The sequence below is a fragment of the Polistes dominula genome, unplaced genomic scaffold (assembly GCF_049000335.1).
Source record: "Polistes dominula isolate Pdom_NZ unplaced genomic scaffold, Pdom_raw_medaka contig_16, whole genome shotgun sequence".
Lineage (NCBI taxonomy): Eukaryota > Metazoa > Arthropoda > Insecta > Hymenoptera > Vespidae > Polistes > Polistes dominula.
Genome location: NW_028301040.1, coordinates 5,357,846 through 5,383,598, shown reverse-complemented (window position 1 = coordinate 5,383,598; position 25,753 = coordinate 5,357,846). Strand labels below are relative to the sequence as shown.

At 33.0% G+C, this 25,753-nt stretch overlaps 1 long non-coding RNA gene across 1 annotated transcript in view; it reads right to left on the bottom strand.

The window, feature by feature from the left end:
- The window catches only part of LOC149031813 (uncharacterized), a 120,284-nt gene extending 100,070 nt beyond the window's left edge, over positions 1-20,214 (bottom strand). Inside the window, exon 1 of the long non-coding RNA XR_016177355.1 lies at positions 20,046-20,214. This is a non-coding gene — a long non-coding RNA (uncharacterized LOC149031813). The remainder of the gene's footprint in view (positions 1-20,045) is intronic.
- Positions 20,215-25,753: the final 5,539 nt, after the last annotated feature.

Below are 25,753 nucleotides of genomic sequence, written 5' to 3'. Positions count from 1 at the left end.
TAAATCCTGGGGCTGTTTACCCGTCGGATGCCAATTTAAATTCCTTTAAACGCACTGCATCCTCGAGCTTGCACTTTCTTACTTTACTGAACCATCGAAATTCTTCAAAGTACGAACAACGTACACTTTCGTCCCTGTCCTACCCCTCCGTACCACTCCTCACCAAGAATAATGCCAGTGATCCGATCGAGTATGGTATGCTATTGAAATTATTTTAATTACGTAATTAAACAAACCTTTCTTCCTGAAACAGCAACAACGAAACGATTACATACAAATAATTTCAAATATTACAAATGAACAACCCGAACGAAAAAAAAAATATATATATATATATATATATATATATATATATATATATATATATATATATAATACAAACAATATATATATAATACAAACAAAACTGCAATATGAATAGTAACATTACTGTAGTTGATTCGGAAGAAGGAAGAACACGATAAATCCCGTTCGTACCAATCGCTCATCTTCACGAGTAGGCATCATGCAAAACACGTCATAACCGCGTTCCCCACATATCACAGTCGGCCTTCTCTTAAAAGCATTCAACAAGAGAAAGAGAAAGATAAAGATAAAGAGAGACAGAGAAGACACGCGTTTGCCGTCTTCACCAGGGACAAGAGGAGATCATCCATCTCTGTTTCTCTTTCTCTCCCTCGCAATTCCTTTCTCTTTCTACTAGGAGCTCGTCAAAGAAGGAACGCAAGTCCTAAGACCCCGAAGCCGCTCGTATTCCATTCTACCTCGTGACAATATTAAATAAATAGCAGCACGCTTCGAGACACGGTAAGCTCTCACTCCCTTTCTGAGCCTGTCTATAGAGTCGAGGTCACGAAGAGGACGAACAAGAGGACGAAGAAAGGAGAATCGAAGGAGAAGAGGGAGCCCTTCATCTACGGAACGCGGCGGCACGACCAGTTGAGAAATGACAACACGATTGCCGACACCTCCTCTACCCCCATCCCTACCCTTACCCCTCTCTATACTCATCCTACATCCGCACACTATCTCTTTCCTTCTCTCTTTACTTTGGTATCCTCTTCCTCCTCCTCCTATAACGCCAAGGCTTACGTGCACGAACACTGTACGGCTTATTACCAGCCATAGGAAAGGTGTTCTCTCCTGGCGAGCCAGCCCACTTACCAGGATTGTTTAGCAGCGTTTACGCGTCGATCGCTGACAGCAGGATCGTTCTACCTATTATGCATATGTGTGTGTATATATATATATTTATTTTATATGTATATCCTTTTTCCTTATTTCCTTCCGTTTACTTAACAAACAAAATTAATCAATCTAGATGTGAATACATTTTTCTTAAATACTTTGACAAAAAAATAAAAAGGAAAGATTACATTTGAAGGTGGTCTATATGACAGATTAAACTTTAGCATTTTATGATTACTAAATGAGGATTGGTTTGAATCGATTAGCACCGGACAATGTTGTAAATGGATTATGGGATGATTTTAAAGTTGTTCATTTGTTCGTTTTCTTTTTTTTTAAATATTATATGTTGACAGGGAAAAGAAGATCGGATTAAAGAGAGGACCACGTGGTGTGTTGCTGACACGTACCATGACATCGAGGAAAAGAAGAGATCAAATCGTCTCGCCCACGGGTTATTATCCTTTGCCATCGCAAAAAAAAAGGAAGTTTGATGTTATAAATGAATCTTATCATTAAATATTCTTCATTAAAATTAATAATAATATAATTTTTATAATTAAAGGTTTTATTTTAGATGTACATATACAATTTAAATGAAAAATGATTTATTTTCTGATAAACAGAATCGATGAAATGCTAAAAATTAGGATTGAGAAACCCTGTTACTTCGAGAAGGGTATTGGTACACTTAAAAAAGAAAGAAACGAATGAGTACAAATATACTGAAAGAAGAAAGGAGAAAGAGAATAAGAGGTGGACCTATGCAGCCTCCTGCGAAGTAATATGCTCTCGCCGTATGAGGTCTTCCAGCAAACTCCCCCCCAATTCCACCCTTTCTCTGGATCCTCCAGACCCTTGGAACCCTTTTCAAGCTCGATCGAACACGTCCCTTTACTTTGCCGTATCCCCGCACTACCCCCATAGTTGATCAATGTTTTAATTGCCGTTAATGATTCGAAGATACCTTTTCGTGCTAGACAGAAGAAGAAAAAGGTAAAAAAAAAAACAAGGAAAGGGAAAGATATTGAGAAGTTAAGAAGAAGAAATGTTAAGATGGGAAAAAGAAAAAGTTGTAGGTTTTTAAGTGTCGAAGAATTACCGTAACGATTCCCTCCATTTTGTATACTTCACTCCTACCTTATCCAAGTTACATTGTGACTCTTTAGGGGCTTTTCTAAAAGCCGACCAAGCTCATTACGTATTCATTGCTCTTACCGAGTCGAGTATCTTCATCAGTGGCTTTTGTGACATTCTCTGAAAGTCAATGCCTCGTTTCCTATCTTCCTTCTTATTCTTTCTCCCTTTTACGATGAGAATTCAAAAATAGACGATTCTTTCATTTCAATTACGACACGAGCACCGTGATAACAAGGTAATCAATAATACAATGAGACAGCTTCTAAAAGATATGAATTAACCATGAAATTTAAAGAATTCTGTTTTTTTCCTCAAAGCGGAACTATAGGAAAATAATCTAAAAGCTTGACTGACGAAGATATTAGAAATATTTTATGGTTCCTTCAAAAATTATAAAAGAAGGGTTAAATGAGTCGTAGAAGGGAATCATGATTCCTTCATTTCAATTACAACACTTGGATAAAGTAATCAATAATACGTATGATTGACCATGAAACATAAAGAATGTTTTTTTCGACGTGAAAAATGTTGAAGATTGAACCGACGACGATATTAGGAATGCTTTATGGTTCCTTCAGGTAAAAGAACATTAAAAAAAAAAAAAGAAACAAACATAGTGAAAGAAATGGAGAAGGAGTTAAGGGGCAGAAAAATATCTCACGAAATACGAGATAAGTTTTAAAAGCGAAAGCAGGAGAGAGAAAGAGAGAGAGAGAGAGAGAGAAAACCGCCCACGTGCCGCATACGCCACGTGTTTTATCGGGATGAAAAGAAACGAGCCTTTACTCGGTTTATGCGCGTTAATTATCGTCGAATGCTCCGCTATAAACATTTGCAAACGATCTCTTTTATTCTTACTCCTTACTCTCTTTTTTTAAGCCACGAGAAAATTTACGTTTGTGTGTATAATAATTGAGCATGTGTGTGTGTGTGTGTGTGTAACTTAGGTAAATGGTCGTCTTACGACGAAGACCGATATCTCTATAAGCATATATTACACGTACCATATACTAATACACAAGTACAAAAAAGAAAAAACACCATGAATAAGTTCCATACGGTAAAACTTATCGAAAGGTGTTCATAGTCATTCAAAAAACTTAGAGAAAGAAAATGAAATTAATGTGATACCGAAACACTACAGGAGATTTAATGACAAAGCAAGTACTGGAATGAAAGAAAGAAAAAAATAAAGGTGTATGAAATAGTAACTGTCAGCGTGTAGACCAAAGTTGATGGGACATTGTAGTATTAAGCCGAGGGTAATTTGTCTGGTCTTCTCTTTCAACCACCCACATGTAACAAAAACAACAACGGTAACAGCGCAACAACGAAGAAGAAGAAAAAGAAGAAGAAGAGGAAGACTCTTTTACTCGTTCGACGACCTTACCTGGCCTTCAATTCGACAATGTTCCACCACTCCTACTCTTTTTTTCTGTCTTTAAACGAAGATAAAGAAAAATGAAAAGAAAGAGACAGTTAACACAGAGAAAAATTCCATACATGCATATCCGGAAGGTGTACCTGGCATGGAAAAGAAAGAGAAAGATGACTGGCCCTATAATCGAAAGAAAAAAGGGAGAAAGAGAGAAAGAGTAACGGAGAACCGATAAGGCAACGTATAAATTCCCCATGAAGAAACGACCGCGAGCTTCACGAACTTCCTATCTTTGTATCTTACCGAAAGAGTATGGTAAGTGCGCGTCCGAAAAGAAAATGAGTTTACTTCGGTGCGAACTTCTTCTTCTTCTTCTTCTTTTTCTTTTTTTTTTCAACCATCGAAGACTACGAAGACTACGACGATGACAAGAATTATCGAGTATGTTATACGTGAGATGGTATGTATGTTTGTGTTGTGTATACCAATCGTTTCGAACTATCCTCTTATTTATTACCTAATAAAATAAATGATCTTTTCTTCTTCTCGATATACCAAATATATGTTTACATTTAAATTTGCAATAAGTACAAGTTACATTCTTGAATTTGAAAACAATTAAAAAAAAAAATAAATAAATAAATAAAAAAATAAAAGAATTAAACGAACCAACAACGATCAAGATAATTTTCTAGCGAATAAACCGGAAAATTTATCACCGAACGAATATAAGTTTTATCTTTTTTAACAAAGACTTAAATATTACAGGATCGAGTAAGTTTCTCCTACTACCGAGTAGAAAAAAAATAATAAAAAGAAGAAGAAGAAGAAGTAGAGGCGCACGTCGGCACACGCGCGTGTATATGCAAACGCACCGCATGGGGCGACGAGACGGTCGACAGTGTACACGAAGAAGAAGAAGAAGAAGTAGAAGAAGAAAGAAAGAAAGAATTAAAAAGATAGTAGAGAAGAAACATTCGTAAGGTACGAACAAGAGGTACGAGAGATTTCTTTGTTTTTCTCTCTCTCAAACTTTATCAAGAAAGAAGAAACAAAAATAGAAACTAAGAAGAAGAAGAAGAAGAAGAAGAAGAAGAAGAAGAAGAAGAAGAAGAAGAAGGGGTGTAGGGACTTCTGATTCTAATTACCTCGAGTTACGAGCGGACAACCGGCTGATCCACCATGGTCCATGGTGGTTTTCTTGCGCGCACGCCGTAACTTTGCTCTCCATAGCGTATAGACCACGTACAAGCGTAATGGCCCTGGTCGAACCAACCGATAGGGTACCGGATACGATACCAACTGAATAAGAAAGAGATAGAAAGAGAAAAAGAAAAACGACAATGATGATGATGATGATGATGATGATGATGATGATGATGATCATGATCATGATGATAATGATGATACTGGTGTAAGAGCCAAGGTCTTACAACCGAACCAAGCAACATTCAAAATGAAGGACCTCTCGATCCTACTCTAATCTCAACCAAAGAATTACGATCTTGTTCGACGAATAATACACCCCCGCCTCACCTCCTATACTTACTTTTAAAGAGGATTTAAACATTATTGCATTCGAAAAGTATGGTTATTAATAATAGGAACAAAATTCATGTATTTTTGTAATAATTAACCCATATTGGTCGTAAGTCATGAAAGAAGTGACTTACAAATGAAAATATATTATTTTAATAATTAAATAATTTTATATATTTTTAGTACTTCTTTAAAAAAAAATATAATAATAATTTCTAATAAATAATAAGTCATTTTTATAATATAATATAATTTTGTTGAATTATTATAATATAATATATATATATATATATATATATATATATATATATATTTTTTTATATTATATTATTTTATAGTACATTATTTATTTTATATATTATATTTTATATTATATAATATACTTATATATTACATATTTTTATAATATAATAACAATTTTGTTTAATATTTACTGAAACTGTTTATAACTTATGTTAATGAAAATCATCAATATAAAAACCTGATAAGGGTTAATATGAGTTTATAATTGCTTGTTCAGATAAGGATCTTTCATTCGCGTGTTATATAACGTTTTTATCGTATTGTTAATTCTAGGAAAGATATCTTTGTGAGATAAATGATAAGATTTAAGTTAAATAAATTTTCATTATATTATATATATATATATATATAACATATAGCTATTTTGCATTTGTTCCACCCTTTTGACACCACAAGCGAAACGAGTATCTCACTTTCTTTTCCCTTCTCTTACTTCGAAAGTAAAACACTCTCGGTCGTTTCGCTTTAACGCCCAAGCATACCGGCCCTCGAGTAATTGCCTCGTTTTCTATGGTCAAGAAGTTATTAAAAGGAAGGCCGAGAAAGAGTTAAAGAAACAAGGATAAAAAAGAGGAATGAAAATAAAGAAGCGTGCTCGCATGTGGAAATCAATTTTCTTCGAGAATGAGTGAGATAAAATGTGTGATTCTTGAATCGAGTGTGGTTTAAGGACAGTATGTCAGAAATACATAAAAAGAAAAAACAACAAAAATGCTCAATGTTCTATCGTAAACAGTTTAAGTTGTCATTTTTGAAAAATATCATTTTGAATAATCGTATGGAAGCACATATATGTACCGTTTGTCAATGTTCAAACTATTAAAAACTCACGAAAAGAAACTTGCTCTCCTAACCGGTTTATCATAATTTAAAGATACTCGTTATTAAATCAATACCTCGTTATAGAACACTCCGGGCCAAGAAAAGGGCTTGCGAAAATGCGTCTAACTCAAGATAAGTCATTTTCTTCTCTTACATCCTTTTTTTTCTTTTTTTCTTTCTGCTTGATCCATTATTTTACGAAACACGCAACGAACACGCACATCCTTAGATATTTGCAATTAATAACTTCATTACTTTGATAAAAAAAAAAAAAAAATACAATATATAATTCCAAACTAAATCCTTCTCTCTTAAATTTATCTCGCTGAAGTTTTTATTTTTAGTTCGGAAAAAAACAAAAAATAATAAAAAAAATATATAAATCGAAACGTCGCGGAGTTAAATTAATTTTCAAAGATTAGATACGCTGATGAAGAAATGAAAATAAAAAAAGAAGGGGTGGGAAAAGAAGAAGAAAAAAAAACCATTACGAGTGAAATTAATTTTCAAACGCGATCCGAAGTAAGAAAAATTCATGAAAAGATGAAAAAAGAAAAAGAAAGAAAAAAAGTAATTGTCTTGTTTCGTTTCGCGTGGTATTTGTTAAGAAATCTTTGAACAATTCTCGTAAGAGAAGGGTTATATCGAAGCGCGTGGCAAATCGTTCGAGTCCTTGCGATAAATCACCGAGGAATTCCGAGGAAGCCCGATGCGAGGAGTAGATATATACGTTGTCGTCGTCCTTCACAACTATGCGAAGTATTATACGATATCATGATCGATAAGGTGTCGATGAACCATCCTTTATTCATTTCCTGTTATTTCATTTTATTTTATAAGGAATAAAAAATTGATTTAAAAAAAAAAAAGAAACATTCATAGATATTCGCGACAGGTGTCTACTACAATCTTCCTTTTATTATTATTATTATTATTATTATTATTATTATTATTATTATTATTATTATTATTATTATTATTATTATTTCTTTTTCTATTCTCACACTTCTGTTCGAGAATGGGATATCTCATAAAGGACATAACCAATAGAAAAGAGACCGAACACGAATCTATTATTGTTGCAAACGACTATAATGTGTATAAAGGACGAAAAGGAATAAGGACGACAGGAATGACGTTGTCGATCTCGGAGACACGAGAGAGGCGTTTCGCTTTTCCAACGGGGGGTAGAGAACACGTTTCGTGAAAGCATCTTCCTTTTACTATGACCTTAAACCGTTATATGATGATAGAACCTTCAAATGATTTGTTTAGTTACATAACTCTTATCATCATTCGTTTTCTATTAAAAGTATTGACGTAACGAGAAACTAAACGAATAAATGAATCAAATTTACGATATTTCAACGATTCATTCATTCATTCATTATTTTATTATAAAAAACTTAACGATTTCATTTTACGATTAATTAATTTAAAGTTATTAATTTATCTTTGTAGAAAAAAATGCATCTAATTTAATCGTTTAATAAAATACTTCTGACATTTTACTGTTACGGTAGATGATTTCGTGAATGAAATTAAGCGACGAGTAGAGAAAGAAATAAATAAATAAAGAAAGAACAAACATATGAAGAAAAAAAAAGAGGTAGAGATAGAGAGAGAGAGAGAGAGAGAGAGAGAGAGAGAGAGAGAAAGTGTCGAGCAGATTCTTTTTCGTCGAGAAAGATAAGAGAATTTATCCTGACTGTTCAACCTACTTCGAAACCCACCTTTTGTATGCAACATCACGATAATTATGCAGATAAGAATATAAAATTTAAGACTCAAGCTACCGGTCTTCTCTTCCCATACAACTTTTTAAGTTATCCTATTAAAAATTAATTCGATCACTATTCTATATAAATTATAAACAAACAAACAAATATATAAATAAAATAAAATTGTCCTAAAACGTATTTTCATCTGAACGTGAACCTCTTTGCTATCTACATCAAAACATTTATCATATTATTTTATTTAAATTAAAAACAAAACAAAAATATATATATATATATATATATATATATATATATATATTATTTATAATAAAAATAAAATAAAATAAAATTGTTGTAAAAATGTATAGAAAATGTATATTGTATATATATATTTGTATAATGATGTAATTTTCATCTGAACGTGAATCTCTTTGCTATCTACGTCAAACCGTTTATCATATCGAAAGAAAAGAAGAAGAAGAATAAGAAGGAGAATAAGAAAAAAAGAATAAAAATAAAAATAAAAAGAAGAATAAGAAGAAGAGTTCACGTTGACGCGTCCAAGGCGCGTAATACGAAAGAAAGAGTATGACGCGACGCATTCCACGGCTCGGTAGTCGAAGCAGTTCTCTCAACCTTCTCTCTCTCTCTCTCTCTCTCTCTCTCTCTTTCTCTGACACTCTTTTTCTTTAAAATAAGAGTAAGAAAGAGAAGAACAGAGAAGGATTCAGCATCCTCGCTTTCCTCTTTTCGTTCCCCGCTCGTGCTCCGTCGAAAAAGTCATCCTTCCACGTCGAAGCGTCTCGAAATCCTTCTCGACGCGTTCCACACAAATACGTACCTACATATTTATATATATATATTAAATTTGTAAGAGTGTGTGTGTGTGTTGTGTATGCAAAAAAAAAAGAAGGTAAATATATATTAATATATTCTTGTAAATTATGTATGCACGTACTTACTACAATTTATTAAGTATTTATTTGTACAAATAAGAATAAAGAGAAATAAGGTAAATTTGTACATGCATATGTGCATCTTTTTAAGTGCAAAAAAAAAATAAAAGAAATATAGAAGGATAATTTATGTATGTATTAGGTGGAAAGTAATGTCGTTTTTTAACCTTAAATTCAAACGAATCAATTTTTTTCTAACAAGTTTTTATATTTATATATATTTTATAATTTATATATAATTATATAATATAATTATTTAATATAATTTAATTAATATATAATATTTATATATAATTACTTATTTATATTAAATTTATATATATACATACGTACACCTACACGTCTAAAACACGTAAGTATCTGTTGGAAAAAAAATAAAAAATAAATTGACAGAAAGGTAAGGGTAGAAAGGTAAGAGATACGGAAGAGAAGAAAGTATCTGAGTAGTATCTTTCCTTTTCAACTCGGTCTCTCGTCTTTCAAGCTCGTCAAGAGAAAGAGAAGAGAGAAGAGAGAACAATCTCACTGTCGAAGAGAAGACTCGTCGTTCTCGTGTTCGTTCTCGTCGTCGTTTGACGGAGGAGGACTCAGATCGGCAAAAGAGTAGCACAAACTGTGTTTCGTCGAAGTAGGAAGGTGACGCCTCGAACGTATCTCTCGAACGTCAAGTATCGATTCCCCACAAAACGAGAGAAAGACTAACCAGAGGTGTATCGTAAAGGATGCCTAAAAGGGAGAGAACTCCCGTCGCCTAACGAGAAGAAACTTTCCTCTCTGATCGAAACCAACACAAGACTTTTCGATGTCTCTCACGAGAAAATAAGAAGAAACCTTCAAATTAGCTCTACACAAGAAGAAAGAAGTTAACCCTTTCAAAGTTTCTTTTCTATATTCGCGCCTTCCATCTTCACCTTTTCTTTAACCATGATTTCTCTACCGTTCGAGATATTAATCATCAAAGTTTCTTAACTACTTGCCCTACAAAGACGTGCCACGCACGTCGAGATGCTTTTGTTTCAAAATTGCGAGCGATTTGTACACCACGTCGATAGGTGTGATGAACACGTGGTAAATAGATTTATATTATTTTCATCATATCAACCAATATTGTAAAATGGAAAATAATAGTAAAAGTGATATTGTTTCGACAAGTGCAATATTGTAGCGATCGGCACTGTAATCGTGAAGTTAAATCCTAGGACAATTGGTTAAAATACTAGCTACTTTCCGAACTAACAACAAATTGGATACTTGTTTATGACTATTCTTTCCTTTTTATCATCAAATACATATTTTATTAAATACTATTATTCGCAAATAAAAAATAAAAGTACTGATAATTAATCCAACCCCCTCCCATCACCCCAAGAAACTAAAACGCAAAATGAGATATCAAAAGTTTGATGGATCTCGTTTCTATCGGTGGTAGGGGGGAACGTTTGGGAAATTGCATTTTAAAGTGCATCCATCCATCCATCCATCCATCCATCCATCCATCCATCCATCCTCTTTTGCTTCTTCTTCTTCTTTGAGAGGTAGAGGTAGAAACGGTACGAATTTAGCCGCGTCACGATCCGCGCTCGCACATTTACCCGCGCTTCAAAAGATTTATCGTCGTCGCGCGTGCGTCCGAGAGCTGGATTCCTCCGGAATCTTCCTCTCTTCCTCTCTTTTACTCTCCCTCTCTCTCTCTCTCTCTCTCTCTCTCCACCCTCCCTCGAAACATAGATAATTATCTTAGGTGAGTCCTATAGCGTGCTTTATGCTGGAACGCGTTTCTTGCTCGAAAGCAACTACTCCTCTCTCTCCACGGATGCCATTATTCCGTGCTCGCGAGACTTTTCTACGACGATTCGTTGCTTTTGCATGTGAATACCAAAAGATAGGAGGTGAAGAGAAGAGAAGAGAGGAGAGGAGAAGAGAAAAGGAGAAGTTTTCTACAGTCATTCTATCTTTTTCTACCCAACTTCTTCTTCTTCTTCTTCCTCTTTTTATTTTATTTTCTTTCATGGGGTGCGTCCCAACTAGTATACCAGACTATTCGCGTAATAAAGAGAAATCCCACGCTTACGAGAAACATTTTGCACGACTATGAATGGCCGACGAATGTGATATTAAATGTTAACTGCGAACAACGTAGAATAAGAAATGACAGCTGTTATCCTTCCAGTCAAATAAAGAAAAAAGAAAAACTATCACTTTTTTCAACTCTAAATATACTATGATCTTTAATTTTTACAATATTTCTCGTTATTTGATAAAATATATTATATATATTAGGTGGAAAGTAATGTCTCTTTCTAACCTTAAATTCAAACGAATCACTTGTTCTAACAAGTTTTTATTTTTAATTAATAATGTAATCGCCACCTCTCGTTATCAACAACCTTTTTCCATCTAGTATACCAAAGTTTTAATATCAAATTGATAAAAATGTAAAAAATTGGACATTTGTAAAAAACAACATTACTTTTAGGTCTTCCTAATATTTTTGTTTTCTTGTGTTATTTCATTCTTATAACAAGTTTCTTAAATGATTTATATAGCCACTCTTTGGACTATGATGGATGAATTATCCTCTCGTGTTATCCTATCTTATTCGAAAATCCCGTTAACTTCCGTAAATCCAAGAACGCGATCGCAATCTTGAAGAGAAGTCAAAGTTAAGGGTGCACCTCTCGTGACAGAGAAAAGAGAACCTTTTTCTCTTCTTTGTTATGCTTTAAACAAAATTACCGGTTCCAGTCCATCAAAAAGGGGGAGAGAAACGTTGAATGGTTTTGTGTAGAAGATAAAAAAAAGAAAATAAGATGAAGAAGAAGAGACAGCAAGAGAGAGAGAGAGAGAGAGAGAGAGAAAGAGAGGCGCCTAAGCGGATCCTTGAATTATTGCGTACCGACTTAGCTAGAATATCTCCTTCATCATCCCTTCTCGTATGGGGGAGAGAACGAACGGCATAACGAAGTCTTAAGAATAAGAGAAAAGGAAAGAAAGATAGAAAAAGAGAGAAATAAAGTCTCATGGTGCTCTGACGGACGGACGTAGTTAATAATTCGTCCTGAGCTCTCTCGTGTAACCGCGAGTGTTGCTAGCTAGCTTTCTAGCTACCTTCTTCCTTACCTTCGTCGTGCCCGGAAATTCAACAGAGAAACCATCTTCTTCTTCTTCTTCTTCTTCTTCTTCTTCTTCTTCTTCTTCTTCTGCTTCTTCTTCTTCTTCTTCTTCTTCTTCTTCTTCTTCTTCTCCTGAAGATGGAAAAAAGGAAGGAGCCGTGATCGTATCTCTTTCGAGAGAAACGTTAACGGGATAACCCCTCATATTCTTTTCTATCATATTCCTTAGAACTAAAACACTACAAGAATTTCTAATTCGACTATACTTGCTGATTTGACCGAGAGATCGAAAAATATTATTATTTTCTTTTTTTCTGTATAAATTCAAACGAAATTATTTATTATCGTACTACGTTGCTAGATAAAAGAAATACCTATATTATTATTATTTTTAATACAGTCGAGGTTTTTCACATAATTACTATAATTCTTATAACATTTAATTTCTATTTAACCCTTAGAGGGCTATGGACGCAAATATACATTTGGTAATTTTATTATATAATGATTATATTATATATTTTGGTATTTATTACATAAATATTAATTTATTTAAAATAATTTAATATTTATATTAATTCAATTAAATTATATTTAGAAATAAAGACTTTAATAATTAAATATAATTCATTATTACAATCTGATTAATAATAAATTATCTCGTTCCTAAAAAATATTTTAGGTAAAAGTATTCAGCACTCAATGTGTTTATAATTTTTCATTTACTTTTACATTCGATTTAAAATTAAGAAAGTAAGAAAAAAGTGATCTCGTTCGCGATCGACATCGTTAAATCGTTCCATCGTACGTTAGAAAAAGAAAAGAAAAAGAAAAGAAAAAGAAGAAGAAGGAGGAGAAGAAGAAGAACCTTTCGGATCGAGCTCAAACGCAAACGCAAAAGCGTTTCTTCTTCCGTGGTGTATAACGTTACTCGGAGAGTTAATAAAGCTCGAGGTCGAGGCCTGGACCGTGGTTCTCCTCTTCATCTTCGTCTCCTACCTCATCTCCATGCATTCTCCACCCCTTCTTTCTTTCATCTACCAAGACCGACCACAATATTCGTCCTCCTCGCATCCCCTTGGTCCTTTCACTCTTTCTTACTCTCTTTCTCTTACAATTCCACGATGAGAGTAAAAGAGAAAGAGAGAGAGAAAGAGAGAGAGAGAGAGAGAGAGACCGCAGACATCCCAGTCTGGACACCCGCAAATTATTTTCTCTCGAAACTCGTCCGTAGGTATCCCAGTACCAACAACGTCCTTTCAAAACCATTCCTTCTCAACTTCAACCATACTTCTTCCTGATTTGATCCAGAGTGTTGTGTGTCTCTACTCGTTTACTACCTTCCTTTAAATTCCAATAAATCCGCAAACAAATATTTCTTTTGTAAATAAAGGAATTCTGTCAATATTCTCTTATTTTCGTTTTGTTCGTTAAAAATCGAAAATTTTCGAAGATGAGAGAGAGAGAGGCGAGAAGGTGGAACGAATGTAGGAAGAAAAAAATATTAAAGAAAAATAAATACGAGAAAAGAAAGTATGAAATAACTAAAGAGCACGAAAGATCGTAACGCTTGGCGCCAGAACGCCGGCCATTCTCCGAAGAAACGGAAAACGATTTCGTGAAGCCTCCTCTCTCTCTCTCCTCTTTCGCTCAACATATTCGTCGATGCCCGAATACCGGTTATCGTATTTTAAAGCCGAAGGATATACGTGCTCGCATTCCTTATTCTTCTTATTTCTTTCTTTCCAGCACTACAAAGTTGCAAGGAGAAAGATTGTCGAAGAAGAACCAAGTTACACCCGAGGGCCTACTTTGAAAGTCTTTTGCACGTGAACAAGAAAGAACTCTCTTCTTCTCTTTCTCTTGTGTGCTTTCTTTTCTTCTTCAATGTTTCTACTATATCTTCCTTTTTCCTTGCTTTCGGCTTTCCCTCATACTCTTCTTTTATTTCTACCCTGGTATAATGACGAAACTCTACTATTATGAGATATGATACCGATTTCGTAATGACAAGCTCGTTCAACATCAACACGTTATACCATATCTCGTTTAACATCTCAAAAGGTTTAATCATATCCAAAAGTTACATTGAAATCATCCAGAAACATTTCATATCAATTGCAATCTAATAACTCTAATATTGTTTTAATTAATTTCACAATCAACATTTTGTCTAATACAATATATAAATAATATATTATAATTTATATTATATATATATATATATATATATATATATATATATATATATATATTTATATAATAATATTATAATATATAATATTAATAATTTTAAATATATAATATTAAATATAATAATATTGAGTATAATATATTAATTATATATAATAATATATATAACATAATATAAATAATATTTTATATATAATAATATATTCATCTTGTATAATTCATTAAAGAAAAAAAGGTTTGATGAAAACTATTAAAATAGAAACGTTTATCAAAAAAGTTTCGGTACAAATGAATAATCAAATTGTTCTTTGGATGTCCCCTTGGAACTACTTTTACTTATTCGAGTATGCGAACCTACACCCCTTCCCCCCTATATGGAGATGAATTTCTTCTTCTTCTTCTTCTTCTTCTTCTTCTTCTTCTTCTTCTTCTTCTCTTTTACAAACGAGCTGACTCTACCTGAACCCGTAATGAAGAACGCGCACTCTATCGTTTGAGGGACACCAACGGGAGATATAGTGCGGCACCATTCCGATTAATTGCCCTGTCATTGTTTTATCTCTAACACCGTGTTCGGATAGGCATCTTAAATGGCACGCGATATATGTACCAGTACAAATACATACGCATATTACGCACCCAACAAGGCATAATAATCCCCTTTACAATACTTAACTCATCCTTCTTTTTTTTTTGTAAATGGAATCCTTTCAGTCTTCTCAAAACCAATGTAATTTTGTCAAATTGATCGAAGAAAAACCCACCACCCACCTTTCTCAATCAATTAAATCGTACGGAAAGAAAAAAAGAAGAAGAAGAAGTAAATTGAAAAATAAATAAATAAAAAGAGGGGAAAAAGTGTAAACAATAAATCTTCATCGTCAGGATTGAGTGAATGGACTCATAAAATAAGACTTTAAAGATTGCCTGATATATCGGGCTAAGAACGTAAAGAGATTATTAATAACTTGATCATCGATCAAAAAGCCGGGCGTACGCGCGAGCGAATACGCGAGCGAGCCGCGTGCGCGTACACATGTATAGGGACACAGACGCATACAAGGAGCGCAATAAAACGTCGATATATTTCATAAGTTTTTATCGGCGCCTCTCATCTGCCTCGGTAAAAGAAAGTTGCATGAGAGATAAGTGGTGTCGAGAATCTGGAATCCCCGAATGCCTTGAGGTTACGAAACACTTTGCACGCGTACGGTGAGCGCTTTTTGTCGAACGCCTGGCATGCGTGCTCGCACGCCGAATAACTATCCGTGAGCGTAAGTACAGGATGGATCAATATATATATATATATATATATATATATATGTGTGTGTGTGTGTGTGTGTGTGTGTGTGTGTGTGTGTGTGTGTGTATTTGTGCTCGTGCGCGCGTTCTCAACCATGATCGTATAGTCCGACCAACGGTAGCGACTAATGAAGGAACCGACTTCCATCACGAAGATCATTATCGTGTATACCTAACTCTCTCTATATATGTATATATTTATATATATACATATATATGTATATTTTAAACTCACAAATATTTTCTTTTTCTATAATAAAAGTACAAAGAGAGAGAGAGAGAGAGAGAGAGAGAGAGAAATATGAAATACCGTATTAGTTCTCTCATCTTCAATATGTGCAGTAATGATGACCGTTATTGAATAGTACCCTTTTGATATATCGCTATTCTAATGTAATCCTATTTATTTTCACATATCATGTTATCTTTTCATTAGATAAAACAAAATCAAAACAAATTATATATATTAATTACATCTTCGACGTGAGGATAATGAGAACAGGTAATTAGAAGCATTCTACTTGCTTTATGTTAGCATACTTTTAGAATATTTTTGTCCTTTCATATTTTTAATTATTCCTGTAATACAATAATCCAAAAAAGATCAAATCAAATCAAATATGAAAGAACGTATGTACAGTAATTCGAGTAAAAGGTAATACCAGTTACAGCAGTTTCATTAGCGATGAAATTACTTGCGAGATTCGAGTTGAACGAGATATCGATACGAGAAATTGAAAGAGGGACAGACAGACAGAAAGAGAGAGAGAAAGAGTATTACCGATTTTCACACCTGACTCCATAAAAGGAACGTTTCGATTATAAGAGGTCGATTGATTTCTCAGCTTAGACTCGTTCTACACAAGAATCGAAACAGGAGAAACGATAGATCGTTTTATTCGAGAGTACCTCTATACGAATATAAAGAAATGCAATCGTTATCGAAACGATCAAAACTATCCAACTGCACTTTGATATTAACGACTCGAACTAGAGGACAACGGCTTTAACGTTATTTTGTATGTTTTTTTGCTTTTATTTATCCAACGCCATCGGTCTTTGAAATCATGCGCCCTAAGATACAACACACGTACATTACAAATACATGTTTAAGTTGTACTCATACATATACACAAGTATTTATGCATCAATATTTTATAAACGCTTTGAAAAAGTGTGAACTAAATAGGCAGTTTTAGTTTACCAATCGACTAGAACAAGTTAGCAATGTAACAGGGCGAAACAAACGGCCAATGATTTTTACTTTCCTAAGATCTGTTAGAAAATCGGGATCGTACAAAAGCAACAGTTGTAAGCAACTACTACTACTACTAAACAAACATACAGACAGACAAGACAGAAGGACGAACGGACAACAAACATGCATAGAAGGAGAGAGAGAGAGAGAATGAGAATAAGAGAAAACATGTTTAAAGTTAAAGGCGCGTTTTCTTACGAGGCAAAACTCGCACTTACTACTCTCGGTACGTAGCCAACAGCTTTACGAGGCCGACTTTACTGAACGAACGAACGAACGACTTAGCTTTCTACCTCTCTTCGAGATCGAAAGATGGATAAATTTATCGTCTAACGACCTAAGCAAAGTCTTACCGATCGTTTTCTCTCTATGCCAGTCTCTAACAACTCGATACTAAGTGCGAACGATCGATAATGATTGATTAATCGGAGAAAACGTGAAAACCTTTATGTTTCATATTATTCATACCTCAAGCAAGATTTAAGATTACAAGTTGTTCTTTCTCTTTCCCTCACACACACTCTTCTTTTTTCAATTACACCATTTTTCAACCCAATAAAACGCGTTTATCTTTTTAATTACGTTTTTTGATACTTACAAGTAAACCATTGAAATTTAATATCCAAAATCGTGGAAAATGGTAGACAGAATATACCTAAGCAATACGAGATGCATCATCATCATCATCATCATCTATGGTTTCTTATTGGTGTAGGGTGGGGATTGGTGCGGTACGATGCGGACAACGTTGCGACCAGGAGCACTCAACGGCGTTAATGGCCGATCCTGAGCACCGATAATAACAATAGCCGTGAGTTACAATATAGGCGCAGCCGCATACGTAATGCGGCCCGGTCTTTACGGATCTTCGCTCGATACGCGAGAAATTTACGATCGCCTTTACGATGTGTCTTTTGCTAAATTTATAAACGATATTCACCGATACCTTCCTCTCTATGTATACAATATAAGTAATATAGTATACTTATCAGTATATAGAGAAATGTATTATACAATGTTTTACTATACCTAACGATTTCCCTCTTTGTTTCTCTCTCATAATAAGAAACAAGAGAAGCGTAACACGGAACCGATCTTATTAACGAGATTAATGAAAATAATTTAGAATAGCCTTCCTGATTAGTATCACTTGGGTCGTATACTACTACTAACCATCTCGTCATGATTAATATCGCAATATAACTATAATCTTAATTAATAATTCCTAATCGATTATAAAAGGTAACGTCTTGTACTTTATTCTGGCTTCTTGGTAATTAAGTTAAAGCAATAAGAAGCACCGTTCCTTCGTTCGTTAGTTCGTCTTTCGAGCAGAAGTTAAAGAATACAAGAAGAAAACTACGAACTATCTATGAGAGACGAGTTGTGAGGAATTGAAGAAGAAGAAGAAAAAGGGTGGGAGGAAGGGAGGATTTGTGCGGAATGGTAAAAGAAGTAAAAAGAGGAGAAATAGGGGGAGGGAAAAAGAGATAGATGATGATGGCCGATGGCGAAAGGAAAGGTGAAAGAGGAAGATTGGGAGAAGAAGAAGAAGTACGCTGGGGGTCCGGACCCTCCCGCGGCGAGAACCTATCGAAGGTACAAGCATTTTTCACGTAATAACCCGTAACGCCTAGAGAACCGATTGATCGATTGCTCGACGCACGATTTTGCCTCTAAAGAGATCCCGCGTATTGCTTTTCTACCTTCTCAACACCGTTCAAACGATTCTATACTCGAACATACCAATATATCGATTCATACTTATTTTCCTTCTTTACGTTCAAATCATCCTCTCTCTCTCTCTCTCTTTCTGAAAGATCCATCTTTGAATGACTCGTTTAAATATTTCTTTATAAGTAATTAAACAAATTATATTTTCAGGTAATATACTATATTACCTAGTAATACTAGGTAATATAGTATATTACTACTACTACATACCTATACTACTACTACTATACCTAGTTAATTACATATAATATACTATTTAATATATATAGCTATAGCAACAAATTAAATCCATTATATATGCATAAAAATCTTTAAATAATTCAGTACTCAAGGGATTAACGATTAAACATTATTTGAACCATTGAAAATGTTGTCAATAGAAAATCATAAAATTTAATATATAATTCTTGTTAACAATTTTCCAAGGTTTCTTTTCCATATCTAAAAATATTTTTTAATAAATAATAAAGAAAAAAAATATTATTTATTAATCAATATAAATCTTGCTAGAAACACGTTGAGATATAATGAAGAAAAATCATAAACCACGTATATATATACGAATTCTGTTCTTTTTCTTAACAATTTCAAATCTACGGTTATACAAAGAGAGGGGGAAGAAAAAGGCGTAATATCTGGTGTCTTTATGGAGAGATAAGTGGTCGGAGCTTGCTAATGTTCACTGACCATTAAAGAGCCGTACTATAATCTACCTATGTTTAGAGTCGAGAGTCGGAAAGTAGCTGAGACGAGGATTTTCCAAACGTAATTGTTATCTTCTCAGAAAGGTTTCACTACCGATAATTATTCTATCGCTGCTTTTACGACTTTGCACGCGTGCAACCAAGTCTACCATATGAATACACACACATTCACTCAAGTAAATATATATAAGTATATAAATATGTACACCTGTGTGTATATTCGAACGAAATGCGATCGGTGTCAGACGTTTACCGGTAAATCGCGTCTCCTAAAAAAAAAAAAAAATCAAAAACGATATCACGATGCTGAAATATATTACCGATATACACTTATACCTCTTTCTCTTTCTAATTTGTTCCTTGCTGTCGGCAATTACAATAACGATCATGACTGGTTGTACAACGAGAGAAAGAAAGAGAGAGAGAGAGAGAAAGAAAAAAAAAATCTACTACAGATCGATGTAGCGTGTAAAACGCGTTCAGATAAATTCTCATGGATATGGTAAAAGAACAAGAAAACACCAACAATTAGGAGATAATTGTATCATAAAAAAGAAAACATACTACTGTGATCGTGCATTCCTTTGAAAAGAAAAAAAAAAGATTAGAAAAAAAAAAAGGGAAAAAAAATACATACTATCGAGTTGTAGATACACGTGTTTTATACTCGATAAGTTTAATTATTAAACCTTACTTTTGTCATTGAGTATTCGTTATCATACTTTATCAATATATTAGGTTTTTTTTTTTAAATCAACATTGTAAATTTTAAACACTTTTAACATTTTTAAAAATATTTTTCATTTATATTAATCGATAAATCGTCACGTTAAATATTTTATAAAGTACGTTGTAACAAGCTTGGTGATATCGTTGAGAAATCTACGTTGAAACTGAGCTTTAAGCTCGTACTCTCTCGGAAGATGAGAGTCTTACTGCGCATACGCGAAATAAGAGAGAAAGAGAGAGAGGGAGGGACAAACGAAATGATAGAAGAAGAAAACTAATTGTAGGAAACAACAAATATTGTTTTTTTAAATTCGAACGATCAATATATAGGACGAGATATCGATTTCATTCGTAAAAAAAAAAAAAAAAAAAAAAAAAAGAAAGAAAGAAGGGTTTTGTGAACGACCTGGTTTGTTGATGAAATAAATATAAAAAAAAAAAAATAATATAAAAAGTAAGATTTTTGCGAAATCATTCGAATTTTTTAATTCGCACGATCGCGATATATATATATATATAGAACTAAGTGCGGTGATTTCATTGGGTACCATCGGTTAGAGCCGATAAAGCGAAGCAAATCGAATTTAACCAGTCACTCGTCGACCTTGTTAAAGAATCGTTGCTGTTGCTGTTGTTGTTGCTGGTGCACCACCTTTAAACCGATCGTTCCTTTATTCTACCCCGGTAGAATCGCGTGGGCGAACTTAATCCGCGGAACCAAACGCAGCATGATCGCGAATCGACCAATTAGTCATCGATCCAGTCGTACCTAGCGATAGAGATTCCAATACTTTGGCCTTTCACCTTTACCTTAACGATCGTATTAACCTCCTTTCTACCGTCAAAATAAGAATATCGATTTAAAGATTTCATTCCAGTTAAAAAATCTTCCTTAAATATATAAATAAAAGCAACGAATCAAACTAATGAATGAATAAATAAATTATCGATTAGTTTTTTTTTTTTACCTGGAATACTTTAACATAAATCAATCTAATCACGAAGTAGTAGTAGTAGTACGAGTTTCGTGAAAAAAAAAATTAACGTAAATCAAAAGAAACCTCGTAAATTTGATCAAAATATAATTCAAGATTTCTATTATAGGATTTTAATCATAAGTCTCTGGAGACTTTAACGTCCGATAAAGAACTTTATATATATACATATATATAAAGATGAGTACTGAAAAGTAAAAAGAGAAGAGAACAAAAATAATAAGTCAATGATTGCTTTCACTTGTTGCTGTATAATAAATCAAGGAAGGTACATTGGAAGGGATATCTATTAAAATTCAGTGATCCCCATTCTATACGCAATGTACGAATGAAACATTATACAAGAGTGAAGAACTCTTATGTTATAGAATATTTTTAAGTTTATGGCGTAGGCGAACTTGCTCTAATTAAAAACAAATCAAGTTGTGTGTTAAGATCCCATATATGTATATTCACATATGCATGTATATATTTACGTGCATATACAAACAAGAGAAAATTACTTACGCGGTTTCGATCAGCTTCGTTGCTCTCACCTACCTACTGGCTTACATGACAGACACGCTCCGTTGGCACACATTAATATACGACATACCTTTTACTTCTTCTCTTTCTTTCTTTCTCTATCACTCTGAATGTATGTACTTATATATCTACTACTACCTAGCTACCTACCAATCTATTCATCTATCTATCTATCTCTCTACGGAAACTCTCTGATCTCGGTCGAGTATTAGAGTACAAACGGGATAGACAGAGAGCTTTACTAATTGCATCAACATACCGATTCGCTATGTCGAACTGCACCTGTGACTATTACATTAGTACTATTACATTACTCCTACATAAGTGTCCTTCTTTTTTTCTCCTCACTTTTTTCACAATCATTTTATTCTGTTTCTTTTCTTTCTTTTTTTTCATCTTTGTTTATACAACGTTTGATCCTCTCTTAAACACGTTCCAATTTAACCTCATTTTCTCTTACTCTTATCGATGATTAATCAAAAAGTATTTATTTTATATAGAGTTGATTTTGCAAATTAATTGAGAGCTCTTTTAAAAAAAAAGAGAGAGATAAAATATATATATATAATGTTATATTTTATAATAATTAATTTTTATTTCTTCGTCAAACTTTATATGTACCGTTATAATGACGCAGATGACCTTATTTTAAAAAACAACTTGGCTTGTAAAACTTTAACGAATATTATTAAGTTACTATAAACCAAATAAAATAAAACACTTATACAATTAGCGAATATTTTAACCTTCGAATATTAAATGACCAATTAATAATTGCGACGAGAACAAAATTCACGATGATTTTATAAAAAAGATATGCTAATAATCTCGTATAAAGTATTATCTTCATTTTCTTTCCTGTTAAAGTAAAAAATGAAAAAAAAAAAAAAATATATATATATATATATATATATATATATATATATATATATATAATATTAAAAATTAAAATTACAATTTATAAATGTCTCTCTTAACCTTCGAATACGAAAAGAACCAATTAATATCGCGACGAAACAAAATTCACGATTTTATATTTAAAAAAATCAAAAATAAAAAAAATAAATAAAAAGAAGAAATTGATACTCGTATATATAGTTTTCTTTTTATTCTAAAAAGAAACATGCAAAATAATTTCATATTAAAATATTCTCTCAATTTTCTTTTCCGTCATCGTTCGGTAGCTCAAACGAGTTGTATTCTTTTCGATAAACACTGATCGTAATAATCATCGTATACTTTCTTGCTTTTCCTCTTTCTCTCTTTCTAACGAGCACACTCAACCGTATCTCTCTCTTTCTCTTTCTCTCTTTCTCTTTCTCTTTCTCTCTTTCTCTTTCTCTTTCTACGTTCTCCTTACCCTGCCATGCTTGGTTGCAATTACCGATAGGATCGCGTCGCGCTGTGCGGTGCACGTTCGTCCGTCCACGACGACAAGCACTCGGCTGTATCGTCCCAGAAATCACGATGGGAAAGAAGAAGAAGAAGAAGAAGAAGAAGAAGAAATAGAAGAAGAAGAAAGAGAAAGAGAAAGAGAAATAAAGGAACCTCCCTTTTACCTAAGGAGAGTACGCAAATTCTATATATAAGTAAATAAAACTTCGTGCAAACTGTGTGTTTAAAAGAAAACCAAAAAGAAATTTATTCCTGAATACGGTTTAGTCTAACGGTCGATTTACCTTTACGTTTTTTTCTTTCTATTTTTGTTTTTTGTTTTGCTTTTTTCCTTCTTTTCTTTTTGTCTCTTTTCTATACTTTCTAATCAATCGAGAAATTAGAAATCTCGTTCCAATGATTAAAACTTTACCCGACATTTCATTCGACACTTTATATACGATTACTTTGGATAACGAAACATTTGTGATGGAAAAAATGTAAAGTATTATTTTTGACTTTGGTTGATTGAAAGCATGAGAAACAAAAAATTGATTGATTGAAAGGATACGTGGTATTAGTATTTGTAGAATTTGTATTAATTATTTTCTATAATTTAAACGAATTCTATAATAAATTTATTTTATTATAATAATTTTATTATAATAATTTTAATAATATAATAATATTTTAAATTAATATATTAAACTATATATACAAATAATATATTAAATTGTATATATATATATAATATTATTAAAATTATTATATTAAAATTATTATAATAAAATAATATAATTTATTAAGTAAGATAATTTCTATTTTAAAAACATCTTATTAAAACTTAATAAAATATATTTAAAATATTTATTAAATAAGATCAACACGATTTGGAATATTACATTCATTGAAAATAATATACCTGACATGTGTATAATAAAATGTTAAAAAAACTATTACAGTTTGCTACTTAAAAAATTAATTAAAATCAACAAGATCCTAAGATAATATCTCGTACATTGAAAATATAACACCTGACACAATTTATAATCAAGATAAAAAGTTAGGAAAACTGTTAGATTTTACGTCTAGCCTATCACCTCGTCGTTCTTAAAAAGAAAAAAAAAAAAAAAAAAAAGATTAAAATAAAAAAACCAGAAAAGAATAAAATAAGTAAAAAAAGAAAGAAAGAAAGAAAGAAAGATGGTCCAAGCGCAATTACCGATAGGATCGGCATCGTACTGTGCGATGCACGTTCGTCCGTTTGTCCGTGCAACGATGCTCGCTATATCGGTCGAGGAATCACGACGAGGACGAGGACGACGAGGACGACGACGAAGACGACGAAGGCAAAAGGCATATATAAAACCTTCCCCGTTTCTGGAGGAAAAGGCTCGTATGGCCGGTTTACAAACATGAAAAAAGAAACACTATACTTCGCCTCGTTTGGACCAGATTAGAAACGAGAGACTTTAAGAGTGAAACAGAGAGACAGAATGAGATCCAACTACTCTCGCAGTAAATTGAATTAATCAAGCTTTTCATTGGAATTGCTCTGTAAAAAAAAAAAAGAAAAAAAAAACACCATCCAACATTTTCTTCGTCGTACAGGTCGTCAGGTATGTCTCCGTCATAGTTAAGTTGTATTATTATATATATATATATAGTTAAATATTAACACTTCGAATAATTTATAGTTACGTAGGTAAGCGTGAAAATGATGAATATTTTATCAACGAATAATAAATGATGGGTTTATTAACGTATGACGTAAAAATCATAATTTAACGATTCTCATTAATTTCATTGGTCAGAAGAAAAATGTTTAACTTTTTCTAACGGTAACGCACACTATTCTATCTTTTATATTTATATTTAATAATATATTATTGTGTTATATATTTTATTATATTATGTATATATAGAGGAAATTTGTAATTGAAAAAATGTAAGGTTAAAATAACAAAAACAAAAACAAAATAAAGATTAAGCAAAAGGTAAGAATAAAACAGTCTTAAAAGAAAATTGAAAGGTGCGAATTTCCTCTTAACGTTTAAAATTCCTCTTTCGCAAGATGGTAAATGCTGTTGACGTCTCTCCCTCTCTTTCTCTTTCTTGGTCCTTTCCTGACTGGTACATCGAGTACCTTCTCCTCCTCCTAACCCTCCTTCTCTTTCCTCGCGTGGCACACACATCGGAGAATTATGCATCTCAGGTGCATAGGTTCTCCGTAAACCGGAATGCAGATAACTACGGTTCTCTCTCTCTCTCTCTTTCTTTCTCTCTTTTATGCTTTCGTACTTACGTATCCCAGTATTTTTCGTTTACCATCGACGAGTCTGAGAGAATGAAAAAAATTCTATATACGGCAACGTCGACATCGCTTTCTAAGATTTCGAATTTACGATAGATACTTGAATAAAGATATCTAAAGAAGATGAAATAGCTCCAAATGATTGTGTTCACCACTTTCAAACGTGAAAAAAAAAGGTGGGGAAGGAATAGTACGATAATGGCAAACGAAATATCGAAACCTTTACCTCTACTTTTAACGGTTCCTTATTTCTTTTTTGATTCTTTTCTCTTTAAACTTCGACGAATTTCGAAAGCGTGAAAAATGGATTCTACCAATTGGAAACAGTTCGATCAATTGTGAGATGAGAAAAAAGTATGATTAGTTCTTGCGTACTTTCTACATTGTTTTCTTTGTTTCTTTATCATTTTTTTGTTTTTGTTTTACAGACCAGTTCGATTTCGAAATAAATCGATATCAAATAGA